The sequence below is a fragment of the Grammomys surdaster genome, unplaced genomic scaffold (genome assembly GCF_004785775.1).
Source record: "Grammomys surdaster isolate TR1022 unplaced genomic scaffold, NIH_TR_1.0 188, whole genome shotgun sequence".
Lineage (NCBI taxonomy): Eukaryota > Metazoa > Chordata > Mammalia > Rodentia > Muridae > Grammomys > Grammomys surdaster.
The window spans coordinates 1,889,497-1,910,503 of NW_021604633.1; positions in this window are offsets into that span (position 1 = coordinate 1,889,497).

A 21,007-nucleotide genomic window follows, 5' to 3' on the forward strand; every position below is an offset into this window, starting at 1 on the left:
ATTTTATGTTATCCTCAGAGTGACTCGAAATAAAGATTTTTTTTTTAAGATTTTTGAGACTATTTCAATTCCCTAGAGCTGAAGGCTGTTTGCTCTGACAGTTGGCTTTTATTTGTGATGAAGGCAGCTCTGGGGACTTAAACATGTGGGGACTCACCACTGGGTCCTGTCTTTGGTATACTCACCCTTATAACCTCACATAGCAAGACACTCACAGGAACATCCAAAGACAGCTTCTCCATCAGTTACACCTCAAATAGGAATCCTGCTTTTGGTCATATGACATACTCTCTTCACCTTACTCTCCTCTGCCTCCAAGAAGACACTGCCAACCTAGGCTGGAAGAATTCAATCTGGCTTAGGGAGGCAAAGGCCAGGCACTAGATGGTGCAGGGCATTTCTGAGAGTTTGAAGAATACACACAATCTAAAAGCTCACCCCCTTTTTGTTGTAGTTACTTTAAACTAAAATGTCACTCTTAAAAGCTTGTTTCAATTATCAATCTGTCATCAAGTCCAAACTGCTGGTCCCAGATGCCTTTTCAGACAAAACAAAGATGAACAAATTTGCTCAGGGCTGAGGTGAGGCTTAAGGGGGAAAAAAATCAAATGCAAAGAAGGACATGATCTCAAAACTGAGTTCTAAGGATCCATTTCTGAAGAAAATCCATAATACTGCTAAAAAGGTTCATGTTTGCACTTCTGAGGATTTTTAAGGATTCTAAGTGGCTTTGACTATCATATTTATGCCCCAGAGAAGAGAAACTGATGAGGGGGAGAAATTTCAAGCAACATATATCTGATTCTTAGAACCAAGAAAACACAATAGAATGGGACTGTCCTGGAGTAAAATACTTAATTTAGTCCTGTATAATATCTTCGTTAGTGCTACATTAAAAATGTCATAAGGTCAGTTTCAGAACCAACTGAAATCCTGTCTTCTGCCAGTATGAAGAGAAGTTTGTTTTGAGAATGAGAATCCATACCTTAACATAATCATACACCCAGCTGCGTCCTGTCTTTATTCTCTCTTATTTTCTAATCTCTCAGCCTGCAAAAGACAGATTCTTGTGACAAACAAATAAACAATCAACTACAACAAAAAAACAGCCATCTCCCAGGTAGAAAAATTATCATTTTTTTCTCATTTAGAACATGTGCCTTTTTGTTTCTGTAAGGGAATAACCTTTTTATTAATGAAATGTGTCATGATGTTATTGGACTACAGCTCTGAGCTGTGACTTGATGTTGTTTCTAAAGAAGTTTCTAGGCTCTCAAATCCTTTGTGTTTGGTGTTCTCAAAAAGTACTTCTTAGAACATTATGTTCACTGAGCAGCTCATGAGTTACCGGTTTGTTACTGGTTTGTTTGCCTGGCCTTGCCTCCCTCCCTCCCTCCCTCCCCCCCTCCCTCCCTCCCTCCCTCCCTCCCTTGATCCCTTCCTTCCTTCCTTCTTTCCTTCCTTCCTTTCTTCCTGGGATTATCTTTCAACTCCTAGAAAATCCAATGTCAGAGGCACATTCGAAGTGGAGGAGACAAAGCATGTAAGGCCGCTGCAGCCCTGGGCTGCTAGCAGACGTCTTATACCAAGGCAATAAAGTCGGCAAAGGCTTCTGTAAGGACATAGTTGACAAGCTTGAGTATTAAGGAATGTAGCTGGGAAAAATAGGATATCATACTCTATTTGCTTTCTCTTAAGAGTTATCAGTGAAGACGCATTTAATAAAGAAGCCTTGAAGAAGAGAGAAACAGACGACAGGCTTTCTCAAGACAGGGTCATCTTTGGCTGTGAGCCACCATTCAAAAATTTACATTTCACTTTTAGGAACATTAGAAACTATTTTTTTTTAAAGTAACAACTTGTTGTGTATTAAAAGGAGTTAGTATGTGTTTTTCTACCTCTTACCAAAGTCCTCTATTCCTGGTCACAGTGTTCTCTATTTAAAACAGTCTGAAGCTCAAACTCCTTGTCAATATGCATGAGATCCAGCCTGAGAGCAAACCTCACATTTCTATCTGAGATGAGCTTTCAAATCAATTCAAAGCAAAAGCCCAGATAACATGACCATGTAGTCCACCACAGTACATAGACACAGCTTTGGTCACATACCTATGCAATCATGTAATGGGACAATACATAACAGAAAACACAATGGGCATACTGGCCACTTAGTCTTCTGGGGACATCTGCTGCTTTGGAAGGCAGCTGCCTGTTAAGAAGGACCTAGCATTATTTAAGTCAATGACAGCTTTTATGACTCTTAGCTTTAATGGTGAGTAGGGACATTTCCTGAGGAGTCTTGCTGTTAATACCAAGTGTCCACAATGGGGATGGAGCTGTGAGATACAAGGGATACAGAGCAGATGCTCAGTCTACAGGCCATCCATAGACATTGCACTGCACTGAGATCATCAACTTCTTCTGGACAAATGAGACGCTTGTGTTTGGTTGTATATTACTCTCTCACCTTCATACATGTGGAGCATATGTTTGTCCATGAAGTAAAATTTGTCACTTACCAGAGATTCCAGGCTTCTACAAAGGAGAAAGAAGAAAGACCTCCCCCTGAAAATTTCCCGCTCCTAGAACTAGCTGTAGAGTCTAAGCCAGAGTCCAGCCTGTCTTCTTTAGTGTGTGTTGTATAGGCTTGAGCATATTGGAAAAAAAAGGCTTGCAGAACGATAGTTCAATGAATGCAGGTAAGACATTCGTACCTTCATCATTGTTGGCTCCCGTTGTCTCAGCTCTGCCCTTCACCCTTCCAAAGAGAACTTAGGGTTGACTTTGGCATCTTCTTATTTCTCAAGGCCCACTCTTCTGAAAGAATGGGAAACCAACCTTCTCAGTTCCAGAACTACATCCACAGGACTCTCAGCAGAGGACCGAACATGTCTTGGATATGACCTTATAGCTGCACCAAAAACAGCTATAAGGCATTTATTTTGGCTCACAGTTCCAGAGAGACACAGTCTACCATAACAGCACAGACATGGAGCAGGCAGAGAGGCACAGAGGCAGGAGCAGGAGCTGGCTGGTCACAGTGCATCCACACTCAGGATGTCCTAAGAGGAAAGATCAGTAGTGCCTCTGAGAAAGAGGAAGCTTTGATACCAAACTGCCATTGGATGCAAGCAGTACTACAAACCCTGCTGGGGTTTTCAATGTGATGCTCTGAACAATAAGTTTAAAGTTGGATACCTCACAATTCCCACACTCTGTCTCTTTTTCTCTGTGTGTGTGTGTCTCTGTAACTGTGTCTGTATCTGTCTCTTTCTGTGTGCCTCTTTATATCTGTCTCTGTCTCTATCTCTCTGTCTGTCTCTGTCTGTCTGTCTGTCTCTCTCTCTGTCTCTGTCTCTGTCTCTGTCTCTCTCTCTCTCTCTCTCTCTCACACACACACACACACACACACACACACACACACACACACACACGTCATTCTAGTCTGGGGAAACAATGGGACCACTAGGATCATGAGAACTCATGAAATCTGTGTTCCAGGCTGGAGGTCCCTGCCCAACTTCAGGCAGCTCTGCTAGAGAGGCCCCTTGTTGTAGTAACTGCTTACACTTATCTGACCTTGGGAAGGACTTTGCCAATCTTGTGACTTTCTGGACTTCCTTATAAGATGTCCTCTTACTACAAAGCACTGTGTCAGCAATGCTGTGGGTCCAATCTACCTCTGAGAAATCCTCGTTTGTGTGTGAGCATAACTTATATTGGTACCTGAGCACAGTAGATATTCTTTCTAGGGGAAATGGGTCTCAGTCAATCATTTGAGAGTCTAGGAAAAACAAAGATACCGTTCTTCCTAAAGGGAATGATGTCTCCCTGCCTGGCTACCTTCAAATGGAGCATTTGAATATTGTTCTGTCATCTGACTGGAAGTATCAGTGATGGCTAATGTTGATAGCCAATTTGACAAACTTGGAATTCACATAGGAGACAAATTTCCAATCACATTTCTGAGGGATTAGGTGGACTAGGTTAGCCTCTGGGCATGCCAGTGAGGGAGTGACCCATTTAAGTAAGACTGATGCTAAAGGAGGGTAGAGTCATTGTCACTCCTTGGGATTGGGTCCCGGATTGTATATAAAAAAAAGAGGAAGCTGTCTGGACACAAACCTGCTTACTTTCTGTGAGTATGAAGTGCCCAACCGGCTCCCACTCCTGCTGTAATATCTTCCTATACCCTCACACGGTGAACCAGAGTCTCCTTTCTCCCATGAGTAGCTTTTTATCAGGATATTTTACTACGGAATCAGAGTAACCACTGCATTCAATGTAAAATCAGTAATTTTTGGTGGCTTTACCTTCGGATAGCTCTCCAGTCTTTCCCACTTACTGTCTCACCTTAGGGACAGAGGTTCTATGACCTCCACTCATGACAGCTGACAACTCCTCAAGAAAAAGTTATCCATGTTTATCTCTTACTGGTTTTGTTTCTCTGGAGAACTCTAACAGAGATCCACACATGTGTAAAACACCACACTATAACTTACAACTGGAACAGGGACATGGTTCACAGTCTAACAGGAGTCTCTAAGGTATGGTGCACACTGTGTAATATGAGAAGGATAAGAAAATATTGTTCAATAGAAGACAAAGGGGTCAGAGTAGGAGACTGAGATGCAGCCTCTAGGTAACCACCACCTAATGAATGCAAAGAGAATTAATGCCCAACTGCAACACCTCATGTTGGAGAAACCTCACAGTATACCACCACAGAGGTGCACTATTCTAATCATGAGAAACTTCCTGGAATGTCCCTAAGTCTGGTCTTGGTCCTGGTTCTGCCTACAGAATGTGCTAGATGACTTTCCCGTTTCTTCTGAGATTCCCTGTCTGTACAAATGACTGGGAAAGAAAATCTATTATAGTATTACGGTGAATAGTAAGTCAGATTGTTTTTTAAATGTCTAGCACATTCAGCAATTATGCAAATGCTACATTATTCCACTTCCCTAGTGTTCCTTCTGGGATCAGACAGAATAATTCTATCCTGATCTGGGTGTCTGGGATATAACTAATGCATTCAAATGCTTACTTTTTTCCATTTGGCCTTGTTCAAGAAGAATCTCATTCATTCTATGAAAGGCCTTATCATTTTTACCTGTCAATAAACTCAGCAATGAAAGTTCTTACTAATAATATATTTTTCACTCAAAAGAAAAATGAAAAGCCTCAAACCTCCTTTGTTTGTTTGATGGCAGAGGACAGTTGTTACTTTTATTGGTTCCACAAATTTCTTTATTTTTATTTTTTAATTTTAGAAAAAAAGACTGTTACTTCTTTATAAAATTGGAGCCATGGGTGGTTCTGAAAGTCCTGGGTCCCTTAAGTGTCTTATTTTTAGAAAAATTTGAAATTATCGCAAGCAAATAAAAACACAACAATAAATCTCCAAATTTCCCTATTGCATGCCTACACACAGCCTGGCCTCTATGAACTGTTATCCTCACCTCCCTTAGTGGGTTGAGGCATCAGCAAGTAAGTGGAAACCAGTGGAGAGTCTGATATGATGGGTTCTTCTCTCTCCCAGCATAGTTTTCTTATAAAGCAGGAGCTACTGTATCACTCAGCATCAATCTGAACATGCTGGCAAGCCATGTGAACCAAGCTGCCTAGACTGTGTCCTGGGGTTACCTGACCAGCTTTCAGCCAAAGAGTACAGTGTGCTTCCTGTTTCCTCTGCAGTGAGCCCTGGTCAATCAATGTTGAAAACAGTTCATCCTTTGATGCTGCAGCTATGCTAAGAAATAGTTCGTTGGGAAGAAAAGGGAGGAAGGAACAGAGGGAAAGAGAAAGTTGAAGAAGAAAAACTTCAAAAATTTTGAACAGAAAATGGTCATTGTTCTTAAAGGAGCCCAGCCAACTCTTTTACATTGTCTGTATTTCCCAGAGTGGTGTGTGGCTGCTTTGGGATGGCCTGATGTTGGAGTGGATGAGTTCATAAAGCCTTGTATGTTACCTGAGGCTCCCAAGAGTGTGCTCCCTTTCACCCAGCAGAGATGTCCTCATCTGCTCAGCAGACGGTTCCAGAACATGACAACCAGAAGGCTCTTTAGTGCTCTTCTAATTTTCCCTGTGACTATATAAGGCTTTTGAGTGTAAACACTTAAGATTTACTTATTTTTACTTTATACATATGAAGTGTGAAACTTTTAAATTCATTTGTACTCTTGGTCCATTCTTGGAAAAGCAGCTTAAGATTGAGCCTTGTTATTTAGCGACTTAAAACACACATAGAAAGATGGATTTAAATACTACCCAGAGGCCTCTGACTGCTGCCTATCATTGAGGGAGGCCCAGGCAGGAATTTGGGCAGAAGCCATGGAGGAATACTGGCTTGCTCACTGATTCAGGCCTAGCTAGCTTTCTTATACAGCCCAAGCCCTTCTGCCTAAGAATGGTGCTACCTCCAGTGAGCTGGGCCCTCACACACCAAGCATCAATAAAAACAGTCCTTCATATGACCACAGGCCAATTTGATGGAAGCAATTTGTCTATTGAACTTCCCTTTTCCCAAATGATTTTAGATTGTGTCCATTTGCCAATAAATTTAAATACAAATATATATGTACTTGAATATATATGTTACACGTATAATATATGACTGTGTGTAGGTGTGTCAAGCTATATCACTAGGAAACTAGGAAAAAGTTAACACTTTTTTGCTAAGGTTTTCAAATCATAAAACTTATATCAGTATCATTTTCAATGTCACCCTTAGAGTTTCTTTTAATTTTCACCCTTCACGGAAGAAAGGACAGCGTAAAGTGCTTATATGCCATGAATCCCCATCTGAATTTCTAACAGGCTCTTTTAAAAATGGAGCTTCATTGGAAGCTATCAGCACATTTTACAGGTGACCACTGTACTTTGATTGGCTTTCAGATAATAAATGTATATGTGCCCTACAAGTGACCACTAAAGAAAGTTGGGAGTTGGAGTGTGAGGAACAATGACATCAGCTAAAACCTCTTGCTGTCCCTCTTTTCCAGCATCCTAGTGCATTGGTTTGGATGGATTGCTCTTTCTTTCCTCTACTCTGATAATCACATGTCAATGTGCATCAGCACCTACCTCTCACAGCTAATGCCTCTATTAAAAATTAAGGCATTCTCACAGAGCCACAGCATTCCCTGGCCTTCTTTAACTGATTTTTGAAAGCCTACCCAGGGATTTCATAGGCACAATGGACCACTCATCATTAGAGAGCTATGTCTCTCCAGATGACTCTCTGTGTTCTCTGTTCTGTAGTCTTGGGATTAGACATTCTACTTTATATTACAGAAGTCCTGTGCCTCCAATTTCTGGTGTAGCACTATACATTCAAGCTTTCATTTGATTTAAACTCTGTAGCTTTTCACTCCCATTTTTATAGCAAAAAACATTGAAAAGCAGAAACCCATGAGCATGTTCTGCACTCCGAGGTCAGCTGAGGTCACTTTTTGTCAATCAATCAATATGGAGTCCTTCAGTTTTTTCACAGTCCTCTGGAGTGTTGGAATTACGGGCACAGAATCATGCTCAGATCTTTTCGTGGCTCTTTAGTCTCTGAAACATATGTCAATCCTGCATACTCATGAATTATCTCTGTTGTGGATAGTGATTCCTGGACCAAGGAGCATGGTAGCCTCAACTGTAGAGTTTTACACCTGCAAGTTAGTCAATCCCGAACCTTTGAGTCAGAACTCTGAGGGTCATGCTGTGCAACATGAACTTGAAACAAACCTCTAGTGTATCTGGTGTACCCCTAGGCCAATGCTAATTGCTGTACAGAGCTCCCTATACTCAGCTTAAACCAACCAACAGGGCTCAGTGTCTTAGTTTAGAATGCTACTTACTTCAAACTGGGGTCTTTTGTGTACTTCTGTTTTGTTGATACAAATCTCTGGCTCATTTGGGGAATGTTTTTATTTGAAGAAGTCACTGAAATGAATGCAGTTAGAAATCTATGGAAAACTCATGGAAATAAGTCAAATTCAAATCAACAAGTCTATTAGCGAACTAATCAGTGATAGATAGAACAAGACCCTTTCTACTCAGCCTATAAGTTACTTGCTTTCCATACCAGCTGAAACTTAGGGAATGTTAATAATAACAAGAACATCCATAAAATGCTAACTTCTAGACATGACAAGGCTGTGGCACACATCAACCACAATTGTGATTACCTGTCACTCACAATTCCAACATGCATGAGCGAGCCCCGAGGCCTCATTTCTGATGGAGAAGCTATTTTCAGTTGATGGCTGTGGAGGAAGGTAGACTCACTTTTCTTTGAGGACCTGGCTACTGGTAGCTGAGGTTGCCCACACCCTACCGGCTAGGTCACACTCATGCACATATAGGCAGCACTATGGACTCAGGGTATTATGGTGTTATAAGTAATAAATATAAATAAAAAAAAGACATGAACTTGGAAGAGAGATGAGGTGGGGCTCACTATGGAAATTTGGAGGGAAGTGGTGTTGATCAAATGCCATGACCAAAATACATTGTATAAGTATATGAAAGGTTCAAAGAATAAATACAAATATTTTCAAAAGAGTAATCAGAGACTAAGGTAATTAAACAATTCAAAAATTCAGTTACCAAGGTTAATGGTTAGTTGGGGTCATGTTTCTGTCAGTGTGATATCCCTTTCTGTAAAACAGAACCAGGCCAGAGTAGGGAATTTGAACCAACACTCCAGAATTACCAAGTGCTCCACTGTTGCCGTTGTCCTCAAAGGGACTGGATGCCTGTGAACAATCATGGCCATATGAAGGAGGAGAGTGGACCATCTGAGAATATTTGTGAGTAACCTAAGAGGCGAGGCTGCCTTAACAGCTGGCTCAGTAGATAGCCTGGGGACTCTGACTAAAATGAAGCGAAGTCCAGAATTACCTTGGGTTCACACCCTGGCTCTGCCTCTCATTACATGGTAGTCCTGAGTACTAGCCAATCTCACTAGACTTTGCCTCATCAATGTAAGATGGTGATGATGGTTCATGAACTTGCAGATGCCTGATTTGAGTATTAAAAGCAGATACAAATTTATTTTCTACTCAGTTTGTTCGATTTTAATTGTATTTACATTTTATCTTCCCACAACTTTCTTTATATGTTTTCATTCAGCAAAATATAGAAAATTTAATCTTGTTATGGTGCCATGTAATTTCTAAGTGTTTTAGGAATTTTCATGAGACAGTTCCATCGGGTGTGAGACTTGGTTCTAGTCTCCCACACCCCATCCTCTACATGGACATCCAGTTAGGCTATCCTTGTCTCTACCTGGCTATTATCTGCAGACAACTGTACCTTATCTATCTCTTTTCCATTCCATACGAGATTATTCTTGTCTGTTTTATTTTCTCTTCTCTCATACAGTGCATCACACAACACTATGTCATTTGACCTCTTGTCTAGAAATGAGCGACGTTAACTCACTTATCAGAAATGTGTATGCCCCCAAAATATTTTTCTCCCTTTTATCTATACGTATACTTTCACAAAATCTCTTTTTATAGCTAGAAGAACTGGGTGGACATCCAAAGCAGACAGCACATAAATAAAGGAAAAGGCCAGGAACCTTATTTTATTTTATTATTTTTTGCTTTTGCTAGAGGCAACTATGACGTGCTGCTTTGTGGGTTACATTTGAGCTAAGCAATAGCACTAGTTTGCATCATCCCAATATTTGTTCCACCGGAAACATCCTTCTGGGTATTTTTGTACAAGTTTTATATCTCTCGGATGGTCAAAGCCTGAGATCTCCTTGATCCTAGGGACACACACAGACTCTCCTAATAGTTATCTCTGAAGTGGTAACTATAGGCATCTCCTCTAATTCATGAGTGGTCTCGATGGATGGAGAATGAGACGTGGCAGCAAGTGCTCTGCAGAGTAGCCCAGAAACCCCAAAGATAAAGACGCCTCGTGATCTTGTTAGTGACAGTCACACAGTGCACTTTGACATCTGGGTTGAGTCTCGCTTTGGCAGATATGAAACCAAAAGTTGTTCTAGAGTGTGTACTTCCGCTTTGAGAGCTTTGAGCCCCTTCTAAGACTCTATGCTCTAGGTTCTCATCATTGCAGCCCCGTTAGAGGACGGGAAAGGGGCCTAACATGTCCAAGCAGCACCTGTGTGCTGGTCTCGCCATTGATATTTGTCTCCCGGGCTCCTTCGTCTGGGAAGCAGTCATCACCTCCACTGCACAAAAGAGGAAACTGAAGTGAAGAATTGTTCCGCTACCTTCCCAGGGACCTTCAGTTACAGAGGAGCAAGACCAGATGTCAAGGTGTTACCATATTGCCTCCATGCTACTTAAACTGCTATCACTAAGAGAAAGTGGGATTCATTACTCTCGATCATGTAAGCAGGACGCTAAAAGAAGTTATCCATAACTCCTCACTCAAATGGCTCCTCGTGGAGCAAAACACGTCAAACATCCTGGGCCCTTTGTCTTATGGCAGGACCTCCACATACAGCCCTCTGAGCTTGTCTCTAAGCCAAAGATTTGTTTCCCTTTCCTCACGTTTTATTTTAACAATGTTCATTCTTACTTATGGAGACCCCATTCATGACAATTCCTAAGAGAAGACTTGGGGGAAAGCGATCAGCACAGGCCTTGCTTCTTCAGAGTGGAACCAAGAGAAGCAGGAGAGTCAAGGATAACATGAACAGGTCTGTAGGGCATAATGTGCCATCCCATTTGGGAACAAATAGGGTTGCACTTAAGTGGACAGACACTTGGAATTTAGCCTTGACAATCAGGAGCTAGCAAGGTGAAGTATAGCCTGGAAATATGATGGCTTAAGGTATGGAGTGACCATATGGTGTGGTAGAGGATTGGGTAGCACAGTAGGGGGCTGTGCACAGTGTAGCATTGTGTGCTCAAGTTGCATGTTGTGTAGTGTGCCATGAGAATGTGTTTTATGATAGAGCGTTAATGTAGAAGGCTGCATTTCAGTATTGTATGGTCTGTGAAGTTCAATGTGACACTGTATATAATATGCTAGGGTGGCATGTCACATACATATAAAATGGCATGATACAATATGGCATATGACATGGTAGAAGTGGGAAAGATGAGAAACATTGTATCTGTATACTGCACTGCTCCATTTCAACCGGTACGTAAGCATATACCCATAAAAATATATCTGGTTCACAACCCAATACAGTTATAGTTATAAAAAATGTGTAAAAATACCATATACTGCTTATAGTCATCATAAGGATTCATGTGTAGCTTGTTTGTTTGTCTCTGCCAGTATAGAGAAAGTAGCAGGTGTCAAGATTAAAAATATGTTTTGGAAGGAAAAACCTGAAAGTGAGAAAATCCTCCTCATTCATTACATTTAAGTTTGTCACTGAAAGAAAAAAATTAAAGTAACTCCATTGAAGCAGAGGACCACCTCTGCTAAGCCCATGTTGGGTGTTAGCATAAGAGGCATGAGCACCCCCTCAGATCGCAACAGATCTGTGAAGAGCTTTGAAGAATGAATATGTCACTGAGAACTCCAGCTCTCTCTTTGTAGTATTTACCACATCCCTATTAACACAAGTATGCCTGTATGCCTGTGCAGACTCCCTAGTGGAAGACAGTTTGATTTGTGGTGTGTGTGTATATGTGTGTGTGTGTGTGTGTGTGTGTAAATTAAAAATACACTTATACAATACTCTATCTTACATCTCCAGTCAAGTGTTCAATAAATTCTATGTGGCATTAAAATGATATTATAGAATAAACTTTGTACAAAATGGTTTTACGCAGCATAGGCAAACACTAAGTATTCTGTGCTTTCAAGTGTGCTAGGCTAAGCCATAGTATTTTGAAGGTTATATGAAATATTCTCTATTCTAAATTGGGTAGTTTTAACTCATGCATGAGAGATTTATCAGGACATAATCTCTTGATAAGTCAAGGAGCTACTGTATTTATTCCACTCATGATTCTCCTTCCACTAGGATATGAATTATTAATTCTTCTCATGGTATGTTTATAGCTTCACACTGTCCTCAGACAATCCGTAAGTATCTTACAATTAAATTAATCAAGTGCCATGTTCTTCCTTGGTCTTCAAATTCCTTTTAACCACACATAGTTTCCTGTTTGTGTGAAACTTGCTTCATCACCATGAATGTTTTCAAAAGCATCCTTATGTGGCTGTGATGTTTTGTATTTGCTCAGCCCAGAGAGTGGCACTATTAGAAGGTGTGGCCCTGATAGAGTAGGTGTGGCCTTGTTGGAGTAAGTGTGTCCCTGAGGATGTGGGCTTTAAGACTTATCCTTCCAGTCTAGAAGTCAATATTCTGCTAGCGGTCTTCAGATGAAGATAAGAACTCTCGGTTCCTCCTGCCCCATGCCTGCCTGGATGCTTCTATGGTATGTTTCTACCTGGATGGTAATGGACTGAACCTCAAAACCTGTAAGCCAGCCCCAATTAAATGTTGTCCTTAAGAGAGTTGCCTTGGTCGTGGTGTCTGTTCACAGCAGTAAACCCTAACTATGACAGTGGTTTAAATCTCCTCCTATAAATCTGGTAACACACAACCTTGACTGGCTGAGACAGCAGCCTGGACCCCTCAGTCATCCACTATTCTTAATTTCATGAATAGATGTGTCTTTCAAATTCTTTCATCTTAATCTTATCTACTAGCTCCGGGGGCTGTCTAACATGCCAGTGTGCTCACAAATTTTCATAGACTTTTCAGGAACCCCACATTCCAGGAGAAATAGAACTGAGATTACAGTCCTATATTGATTTCAGATTACTGGTCTGAGTCTCAATTTCCTTAACTGTCAGTCAGGAATAATATAACCTACATGTATTATTCAAGGTTCTCTAGAGTAACTTAAACAAGAGATCTTTACTCCATGCCATGAGACTTATCACAGTGACAGCTCTACTCTTTGGTACCAATTTTCTCTGCTAGTTACTATTCTTGCTGTGATTATCAAATACCCAACAAGAAGCAACCTGACGGGGAGAGGGTTTACTCCGGCTTCCAGGTAAAGGGAATCCAATCCATCACTGCAAGGAAGATACAGTAGTAGGAAGGTGAAACAGCTGGCCACCTTGCAGAGCAGTCAGGAAGCAGAATGAAATGGGGGCTGGTGCCTAGCTTGCTTTCCCCTTTGCATTCAATATAGCACCACTGCATGTGGGTTAGTGCTAGCCATCCACATCAGAGCAAATATTCCCTGCTCAGTTAAACCATCCTGGAAGCACACTCATTGACAAATCCAGAGATATATCTCCATGGTGATTCTAAATCCAGCTGAACTGTCAACAAAGATCAAGCATCACATCTACTAATTTGAAGTCTATCTTCAAAGCATCATCTAAGCTGCTTTTGACAAATTGCCTGAGCTCCATATCCTAGCCACACGGACACAGGAGTGTATCAAGCACTGATTCACCTAATGACTCAAAATGACTTACACGATCTGATGAAAATTCTAAGACACATGATAATTCCTAACACGTGATCTATTCTTCTCTTTGCACTAGCTGGATCATAGACTTTGTCATAGTGGCTACCACTATGTGGGAAAGAGGGAGGACAGTTTTAGTGGCATTTAAACAAAAGTTGAAATTTTTTGGTTTCATCTGCTTAGGATCATTCAAACATCAGCTTCGCCTTTTCTGTGCAACACCTGATTTCCACATCTAATTTCTATGCAAAGTGTTCTTAAGAAATCATCCACTGGCACATTAGGTCCTTTAGTTTGCCCCAAATTTTTCTGTGTTCATATCTTTTGTGCTGCAAATGTAGGCACTTAACGCCATAATCTATAACTATAGCACAATGCATTCCATCTCTTCCATATTATTGGGCTAGAGTCAACATTTTCAAAATCTGCCCACATTTCACTAAAAATTGCTATAAGCCCACACATATTTTGAGTCAAAATTAGGTACGCAAATGGTGGTCTCATTTTTTTCACCCATGGTAATTGGTAATTTCAATTAAAGCTAGTAGCCCTGATATAATTTTCTTGGACCTGCAAATTAATGGCTGCTGTAACCTAGCAACAGTGTAGGAAAATGGACTTTTATTTTGTCGAGTGTCACTTAGCTGCTATTAGCCATGCCTGCTCTACACTGTGTGTAAGTTCACATCCTGGAGCAGGTTTTTGTGAAAGAGCGAATGTGTGAGTAATGTGAGCTCTTAGTGGCATGGTTAGCTATTCATCCATTCCTGGGACTTGGCCATTTAGCTCTTGAGAAAATTATAGGATTTTTATGTCAGTGAAAGGAAATTTCTCAAGCTTCCACTATAGACTGTGGTAGGATTGTATATGCTGCTGCCGCCATGTTCTTACTGACACAGCGAGTCATTGAGAGTTCTCCAGCATCACAGTCGAGTGGATGCCCTGCGAGGAGAAAGACTGAGATAGTGAAGAAATGAATGCTCATTTAAGTGTGGATATAATCAAGAGAAGGAAAAGAAAGGTAACCCAGTGAATGCTGAAGAAAGGTGTGGACAGAGAAGGGAGTGGGAGGCCGAGGCTTAGATAGGTCTACTGTGGTTCACTTACATTTACAGCCTTTTCAAAATTCAAATATCTTATATTTGGAGATTTTCATGCATGAGTAATGTACCCATATTATTTCCACACCTTTCTCTTCCCCCTTCAACTCCTTTCTGTACCCCAACTTGTTCTCAGATTCATGACTTCTTCCTCTTATTGTTATTACACAAATACACACACACACACACACGTGTACACACATACACACATTCATAGCACATATTCACACACACACACATTCACACACATAAATATTCACACAGGTACACAAACTCTCTCTCTCTCTCTCACACACACACACACACACACACACACACACACACTTACATACAACCCCACACCACACATATATACTATGTGCCACACCGTACAATTCATCAGACTCATTCCTCACCAAGCCTCCCATAATAAAGGTGTTGAATGAAAACATCTTCCCCTAAAACAAATCCTCACTCATACATACAATATAGAGTGTACAACATAGATCTTCTGTATTTTTGAAAAGAAAAACAAAAATCACACATCTCAAAATCCAAGCCTTGGTATTGTAATAATTCACTGAGGTTCTTGAGGATTCCCCTTCAAGCTGTAAGATTCTCCACCTGCTGGGATTACTTTGATACACTGTGCTAGCCAGATCATCCCAGCAGAGTCTCCAGTGGTCACTACTCTTTCTGAGACTTCATCAGAAGTCAGGTATAGCCTGTCACAGGCCAAGCATGTAGGCTGCAGATCTGGCTATGTCATTTATGCTGTCTAACCATCTTCAAAAAATGAATTAAAGTCCTAAAACATCATTATCTAGCTACCTTAGACAAAGTGGTTGGATGACTATGTGTTTTGTAAAAGCAACAAAAAAGCAAAATAAATGCTGAGATGAAGGTTCTCTAAACCGAGAGTTCTCTGGATGTATAGGTGTGTTGGACCCTTGCTGCTATGACCAAATGCCTGAGAGAAACAAGACAAAAGGAAGAAAGGTTTATCTGGGGCTCACAGCTGCAGAGGCTTCAGTCCATGGTCAGGTAGCTCCACTATATTAAGCCTGAGTTGAGGCAGAACAACATGGCAGGAGCATGTTGAAGGAGGCTGTTGTGCTCCTTGTTCACCAGAAAGCTGAGAGGAGGGAAGAACCAGAGACTGAGTATAACTTTTCAAAGCAAGCCTCTACTAAGTGTGTGTGTGTGTGTGTGTGTGTGTGTGTGTGTGTGTGCATTCTACTAACCTCCAGCAGGGTCCCACTCTTGATGTTTCAACCATGTCCAGGAATCATAACACAAAGCAGGAGCCAAGCCTTAAAGTCCTAAGCATGGTGTCTGCATTTTATATTTAAGCCACACCAGTGGGGTATTCTATAACTACTCCTCTTATCTTATCTATTGCCACAGTTACTTGGGGACAAACAGCATCAAGCCTATAAAGACTTAAGTCGATAAATCATTTGGATCATGTAAGTGTGAGATATGTGTAGACATTTTTCGGCTCTATTCTGGGATATTTCTCCTCTCAGACAGCCATGTGTCCCTGGAACAACTTTACTGACAGGGCTTGAATTTTCAGACAGCTGTTTGTATCTTAGCTGGACAGATAAATTTTCCTCATCCACTATACATAGAACATGGGCTTGGATTTATGTGGTGGTGGTTTCCTGAGGCAGTGAGCTGGAGTGCTTGTGGTCAAAGAAAGACACAAATCCAGTGAAGAGTCAAGGAACACTGGGTCACTTTGAAGAAACACTCATTTTAAAAATTAATTTATGTGAGTGCTGGTTATCCTGTTGTTGCTCGTTGTTTGTAACTTGTCTCAAGCTAGCGTTATCTGGAATGAGGAACCTCAGTTAAGAAAATGCTTCCATCAGGTTATCTGTAGGCATGTCGGTAGGACATTTGGTTTTGATTAATGACTGATGTGGAAGTGCTCAGCCCACTGTGTGCACTGCCACTCCTAGGAAGGTGCTCCTGGGTGGTAGAAGAAAGCAAAGCTACCAAGCCAAGAGGAACAAGCCAGTAAGCAGTGTTACTCCATAATCTCTGCTTTGGCTCCTGCATCCAAGTTCCGGCCAAACTTCCTCAGTGACAAAGCTTAAGATGACAGTTACAAGATGAAATAAACCCTTTCTTCCCATTTTGTATTGGTCATACTGCTTATCAAGCAATAAAAGAATGCTAGGACCGTGTGTGTGTGTGTGTGTGTGTGTGTGTGTGTGTGTGTGTGCGCGCGTATGCATGTGCATGTGCGCGTAGGCCACATATGTGTGGATGATGGACAGGACCAGAAGAAGGTGTTGGATGCTCTTTACTGGAATTACAGGTGACGGTTGTGAGCTGTTTGTCATGGATGCTAGAGACCAAACTGGTGTATTCTGCTAGAGCACGGAATGCTCTTAACCACTAAGCACTATCTCCAACTCTGGGAAGCCACATTTTGATGATAAAACCTGAAAAGCCATACTGTTCAGGGCATAGCTTCTATTGCAGTAATGGAGGGCATTCTGCCTGGGAAATCACAGACTCCATTCATAAGTGTATGTCACAAGAAAGGCCACATATACCCCACTCATAAGTACGTATCATAAGAGAACCCTTGAATGAAATGACTCAGACTGGATAGTGAAATGTAGGTTGCTCCCCCCCTCCCCCCAGGGCAAGGCTTTAGCACGCAACTCAGGCTGGTCTTGAAGTTACTATCTTCTTGCCTCATCTCTTCAGTGCAGGGATTGCATGTGTGTTTGGTGATAAGTAATAGGTTAAGTAGTGGGTAGATTCTAGACTTAGAGAGCTCTTGTTGGTTAAAATAGAAGTTGAGAGTGGTGGGGCGGGAGAGTATGGGTGGGTGGGTGAGCACTCTCATACAGGCAAAAGGGAGGGGGAGGACAGATGTGGGGTGGGCGTGGAAAAAAGAAATAATAAAAAAGAAAGAAAAAGGCTTTGGGAAAGATGGTTGACCTCAAATTTGTCAGAGCCCATAGGGGACCCTAGAAGAATAAAAAAAATGAGAACAGAAGCAATCAGTGATGGGTCAAACACCATCTGAGATTAGAACTTCATTTACACTGATCTGTATGTTGTTATACTTGGGATCACATGGATGAATGATGAATGCTTGGTCCCATTTCTAGGAGTTTACTCCTTAGCTCTTAGTGCATGCTGACAGTCATGTCACCTGTCTTCATATGTGGCTAGATGTCTATTCCATGGAACAACATCAGCCTCCTTACTATCCTGGTTTATTTTTTCAGGAAGATTAACCTTCACTGCTGAAAAAAAATCCATCTCTTAACCTGGGAGTAAAAGTTTGTTCTTGCTCATACAAAGCCCAGAACACATAGAAATGTATCTTTATCTTGTAACTGTGCCTCTTGCACTCAACAGTGCTGGTGCAGAAGAAATGAAGAATGAAGAATGTTATTACATGACTAAATAACCAAAGCCAGTCCTGTAAAATGGTAGAGTAGTTTAGGAGTATGTTTTTAAAAGATGAAGAAGGCAAGTCTGTCCTGCCATTCAAACTGTCCTGCAAGTACTGAAGGAAATACTAAAGGGAAGAGTGAACCCTTGACCATGATTCTCACATCAATGACAACAGTCAGTGAGGAGAGGGGATGGTATAGAATGGAAAACATCCAGTGGCATTAGTTACATATCAACCTGTTACCACCCAACCCTGGTCCCATGCCAGCTATGTGATGTTAGGATGCGGCCACTGGCAGCCATGGTGGGATGCAGGAAAACGATGGGGATTGCCCATTGTCCCACCATTTCAACATCTACTACTTTCAGTCTATCTGTCAGCCACAGCTTATTTTTAGTAAGTGTGGGTGACCAAAGGCTATGACATAAAGGCTAAAACTGGTCCATTCTATGCCTCCTTGTTCCACCTGCTGTGACTCTAATAGACAGCTCATGAAAGAACAATGGGCATTTTTCCACCCACTGAAGGAGCTAGCACATTCACACACAGGAAGTCATGGAAATGGAATAAACAGTCATGTAACGAACATGCTTTCCCATGTACAGTGTGCCATCCTTGAGAATAGCCTGTGGCATACATGCCTAATCACTTCACAAATGGATTATGTGAGACTTAGTGGTGGGCAAATGCTAGAGTTCCAGGCATCATCTTCTCCTCTGAGTCTTTGTGTAAACAGTGACAGATTAGCCTGCAATCTGCCTTAGACTACAGATGTAAGAGTTTGTCACAATGACAAAGTCCCTAAGATCACAGAAACAGTGAAGCAATGCCTTTCCTGTTGCTTTGAAAGCAAACTCTGATAAAACAGAAAGAAAGAAAGAGAGAAAGAAAGAAAGAAAGAAAGAAAGGAAGGAAGGAAGGAAGAAAGAAAGAAAGAAAGAAAGAAAGAAAGAAAGAAAGAAAGAAAGAAAGAAATGAAGGAATTGTTTTGGCTCACAACTCCATGATACAGTTTACCATGGTAGAGAAGGCAAGGTGGAAAGAGCTTAAAGCACCTGGTTTCTTGCATCCAGAGTGAAGAAGCAGAGAGAGAGAGAGAGATGAGGGCTAATGCTCGGTAAACTTTCTGCATCTGACATAGCCCAGGATCCTAGCTCCCAGAATGATGTTATCCTGGGATGCTACCACAGTGGATAGTTCCTGCCATTTCAATGAACCTAATCAGGATAACCACCCACAAATATACCTAGGCACTTCTAGATCTCATCAAGGTAATTATTGAGGTTAGCCCCTGCAGGTAGCTTTTGCTTTGTGGAAGCAAACATAGGTATAGGTCCCACCCATGCTAGTCAAGCAGTCTGCCTTTGAACTGCATCCCACTCCTGAGGATAGTTTTGGAATTCTTCTTTCCTTAAAGAGGCATGAATCCTTTGGTACACAGTGTGCTATCGCCTTAAGCATATATAAGCCTTTGGGCCCCTCCCTCTAAGCCAAGAATGACAGCAGTGAGACAACATTGCTCATTGCTATTTGCTAGAGCTGATTTCATTCTCCTTTCTATCCAGAGACTCCAGTTTGCCAGAGGATCTCTCAGAGACTGCTCCAAACCCTGACTAGTTCATGGCCATCAATGACTGTGTCCGAAATCAGTACTCAGGCCAAGTGACTCAGGCCCGAGGTATTCATGACAATGGGAATTGATGTGAAGGAGGCAAGAACAAGATTCATGGGTCTCCTTACTCACATGATTTACAGAAAGCCAGCTTTTATTACCTAAGAGCCAGCCACGGACATGTGCTGGGCACACTGCAGATAAATGCCTGGGGTGCTGCTCTGTGGGCGGCTGCCAGGAGTAAGGGAGAAGAGAGGGGGGAGGGGGAAAGGGAAATGATTTTATAGATGAGACACTTGTCAAAAAATGTAGGGGCTACATGCTCCAGGAACAGCTGGTGATGATGAGCTACAAAAAAGAGGAACCATTTGCAGGCTATGGACAGCTGGAGGCCCTACTACACTAACTACTGAGCGGGCAAGACTGATTTATGGATGGGGCGCTAATGGCAAAGAAATAAAGATTGATTTGCACTACAGCACATTTGGAGAGAAGAGAGGGAGGGAGACGGTGGATCCTGACAAAGTCTTCTCTGAAGCCTTGCACAAGACTGAGGTTGAAATAAGGATGCTAGATGAAGGCTGACCCATGGTCATGCAAATCTCCTTCACATAGAAGCTGACAGACCCAGTTGTAGGGGAATGCCTGCCCGCCAGCAATGGCGTTTGTACCATGCCAGTCCTGACATTAAGGAGTGTTTTTATTCTCAGTTCTCAACTTGATGAGCTGTTCTCTGCCTGCCACTGGAATGAGTGATAGCAGGGAAGATCCACTCAGCCATATTCCCAGGTTCCCAGGTGAGAGGAAGGATGCATTGTGTGTCTGGAGAATCAAGGCATGAAGCTCAATAGCCTGAGATAGTGCAGAGTATCTGGAACCTTTAGCCCTCCCAGGGCAGTTAGTGTAAAGTAGACACATTCAGGATGAACTCAGTCAGCACCTTTGTGGGAAGTGACTGGGAACTCATGAACACCCAACCCACCTGTAACACTTTCCCATGATGGATGTGTATCCCGTTTACATCCCTGTGTGTTGTGATGTGTATGCTTCTTAAGTGAATAACACGATTGTTATTTTCAGGGATTGCTGTGTTGTATGTTGTCTGCTTCCCCTACAAGCCTAAAACTGCATCAGTTGTGTTGGCATCCAGTAAGAACCTAGTAAGCATCTGTTGAATGGTCTCATTCATTCATTCATTCATTCATTCATTCATTCATTCATTCCCTGATAAATATTCATTGGAGATAGGGATATAGTTCAGTTTGTACAGTACTTGTCAGGCATATATGAGGTTAGATTACATGTTGGAATCCCAAGAACCATGTGAATCTGGCATGGTGATACAAACTCGTAAGATAAGCACTTGGGATGTAGACGCTACCCATATACTGAGTTCAAGTCTAGTCTAGAATGTCTGAGAGCCAATCTCAAGAAGGAAGGAAGGAAGGAAGGA